The 3,128-nt window shown below is 62.3% G+C and overlaps 1 protein-coding gene across 1 annotated transcript in view; it reads right to left on the bottom strand.

Moving 5' to 3' along the window:
* Window positions 1-2,321, bottom strand: part of NR5A1 (nuclear receptor subfamily 5, group A, member 1) — a 24,252-nt gene extending 21,931 nt beyond the window's left edge. Inside the window, exon 1 of the mRNA XM_012639684.1 lies at window positions 2,026-2,321. The gene's annotated coding sequence lies outside the window, so the exon portion shown is untranslated. The remainder of the gene's footprint in view (window positions 1-2,025) is intronic.
* Window positions 2,322-3,128: the final 807 nt, after the last annotated feature.

Genomic DNA, 3,128 nt, shown 5'->3' with positions numbered 1-3,128 from the left:
CGGAGCCCGAGTGCCCCGGAATCTGGGCAGGTGTCGGGCGCCGGGGAGCCTGGGGCCACCCGCCTGCGGAGGGAGGAGGCGAGCTCCTGTTTGCAAGTCCAGCTTAGTCGTGGCGAGGGCCACGCTGGTGGTGCTGGTCGTTTTGCAGCGTGGAAGTCGGCAAAGGCGAGAGTGGGGATCGTGGCCAAGGCACCGGTTCAAGGCTAGAAACCAGGTTCTCCCATTGGCCGTGCCACGTGTCCTCCCTCCAGCCTCAAGCAAATCTCTCCGCCTCTCCAGTCTTCGGTTTCCTCATCTGTGAAATGGGGATGAGCACTGATCTTCCGTAAGGGCGGGTCGTGAGGGTGAACAGAAGTAGTGTGGCAAAGCACATGCCTGGGCCTCAGTAGGGCCCAGCTGGGAGATCTGGGGCAGACTCCTTCTCCTCCATGAGCCTCAGTTTGCTCGGCTGGCAGTGGGAATCGGGAAGCCTGGTAATCCCATTCTTCGGATTTCTGAGGTCTAGTGCGGACTGGAGCCACCGCCGGCGCGGGAGCTGGGAGAACAGAGCCCAGAGGAGGGGCACCTCTGCACCCCTCAGCTCCTACCGGGGGCAGAGGAAGGGAGTGCCCTGCAACCCTGGGGACAAAGGGTCCCTGGGCGGCGGAGATGACAGAGAGATTGCTCTGGGCTGGGGAACGTCCACCGCGCCCCTCCCATTTTTTTCAGTTGCAGAAACTGAGACAGGAGAGAGGAAGGGTCTGCTCGAATACTGCCTCCGCCTCCTCCAGCGCCTGGAGTCAGAGAGCGTGTTGGGGACCCCGAGGCCAAAAAGCCGGATTTCAAGCGGGGAAATACCCAGTTTGGGCCCAGCTGACCTAAAGGCTCCGTCTGGGCTCCCGCCTGGAGGCCTCGGGCTTCTGTTGGAGCCGGCGCCTCGGTCCTTCGAGCAGAGGAGGCCGGAGACCCGCGCGGACCACCGCCCCTCTCGCTCACCCCGCGGTACGAGGGGCCGGACCTGCAGACTTGCTGTGCAAGCTCCGCGAGCCACTCCTCTCCGAGCCTCAGTTTCTCTGTATATAAAATGGAAAAGATTGGCGGTTTCCGTGAGATTCCATGGACAAATCTTGGGTGAGGAGGGAGGAAAGAGCCAGAGACGAGTTGGTCGCAGGCCCCCCCACCCAGTCCAAACCCCGGAGAAACAACAGCCTCCGTGGGAGCTGGAGGTGGGGGCTACTTCTGCCTCTGAACAGCTCCTCATCAGAGAGGAGTCCTCAGGAAGTGGAAGGCAGGGGGTGTAAGGGGTGAAGGGGGTGGAGGGGAGGGCTGGGCTGGGGGCCCCAGTCAGCCTTCCCAGCGTAGAGCCCACCTGGGGTCTCCTGGACACCAGGCAGTGTAAGCACAAGCCTAGGCCAGGGGACCAGGTGGGGTGGGGGCCTGGGCTCTGAGCCAGCTCCCCCCTTCTCCCTCCACCTCACACCCCCTCTCTCCCACGGCTTCTATCACAGTTGAAAGCCCCTGCCTCTGTGGCTCTGCTCTCCAGGCTCCACTGTGCACCCGCACAGCTCCAGGTTCCAGCTCTCACCCTGCTACTCAGGGAAGCAAACGCAGACCCGGCCCAATCACAGAACCTGGACTGACAGACACTGGAGACAGGCATGTGGAAACATACCGAGATCAGAGACAGCCACAGAGACCACACAAACATTCAGGCAGCGTAGACCCAGAGACCCATGGACACACTCGCAGACTGCTAGGCTCAGACCCACACAGCCCTGTGAATGCCCAGCCACCGATGGACAGTGGGACCCCAGCAGACGCCCGCAAAGCTTGTCGCCATAGGCCTAGCTCCTCCCATTAGCACCCAGGGAAGAAGAGGGGGCAGCGCAGTGGGAGGGCAGGTCTGAGGAGACCCCTGGCTCCTTCTCTGCCCAGAGCAGTGGGCACCGGTCACTCGGCAGAGCAGACAGCGGCTGGCCCAGGCCACAGGGAGGCACTGAGGAGGAAGGCTGGCCATTAGAGGCCTGGGCCCAGGCCTTCACTTACGGAGCGGAAGGACTGCTCTCACGCCGGATAAGGGTGAACAGTGGGCAGCGAGGGTCCAGGGGGAGGCCCCGGCGGCCCAGGTGGGGCGGTGGTGACTGTGGGCACGCAGGAACTCCCTTGCACCACAGCGGGCGGCGGGCGGCGGCCGGCGGCCGGACGGCAGGCTGGCCCTGTCCGTCCGTCCTCCTCCTCCTCCCCGCCCTGGGGTGGGGGGGGCCACCGGAGGCCCAATTGGTCTCTGCCCCCACGTGACTCTGCGGGCCTCTCTCCTTCTTTGTTGGTGTTTCTCTTCATTTAGGTCTATTTTTTTCTTCTTCTTCTAAAAGAAAAAAAATACCCCTATCTATCTGGGGGCCGAGGGTGGGGGTGGAGGCCAAGGCACTCTGGAGGCCTTGGCCAGCTGGCTGTTCCAGGCCGCTGTGGGAGCCCAGAGGCTGCCTACCCCATGTAGGCGGGTAGGCAGCCCCGCTTGTTAGCGACTGGGTGGGAGTGGGCCCTGATTTATGGGCTGCTCCCCCACCCGGCCTGCAGCCTGGCCTCTCTCCCCTTGAGTGGCTACCTCCCTGGGGCCTGGCCTGGCGTGGTCTGGCTCGGCCCAGACGTTGGAGTGGAGTCAGGATGGGCTGGTGCAGAGGCAAGGGCATGGATGGCTTGACCAGGTGGCCTGCAGCTTTGACCCTGTCTTTTTGTTCTTCCATAAGGTGAAGAAAGGAAGAAGGGGGGGATGGAAGGTGAGCAGGTGAGCTGGCTGAACACCTCCTGTGTGCATTCAGCATTGGCTTCTCTGAATGTCACCATCTACTGTGGGCTGCTGATGTTTTCAGTCGATTGCTGGAAAGATTGGGGCCGAGCTGAGACGGCCTGTGGGGCCAGGTGGTTGGCTGCGGTGGCCCCAGGTTGGACCAAGTGGGTAGGTAGGCCAGGATAGGGCAGGGTAGAGGAAAGGCGTTTTATCTAGAAGGCCAGGCCTCACCAAGCAGCCTGGGATGTCCCCATCCAATCTCCAGGCTCAAACAGGTTCTGAACTGTCTCAGTCCTGTGGGGCCCAGATTGCTGGGCCCTCCTATGGGAGACATGATCTTTTGTCATTTCTTAGTTCATCT

This window comes from Propithecus coquereli, unplaced genomic scaffold (assembly GCF_000956105.1).
Source record: "Propithecus coquereli isolate 6110/MARCELLA unplaced genomic scaffold, Pcoq_1.0 Scaffold142, whole genome shotgun sequence".
Taxonomy (NCBI): domain Eukaryota; kingdom Metazoa; phylum Chordata; class Mammalia; order Primates; family Indriidae; genus Propithecus; species Propithecus coquereli.
The sequence above is the reverse complement of the archived record's forward strand: the minus strand, read 5'-3'. Positions and strand labels throughout refer to the sequence as shown.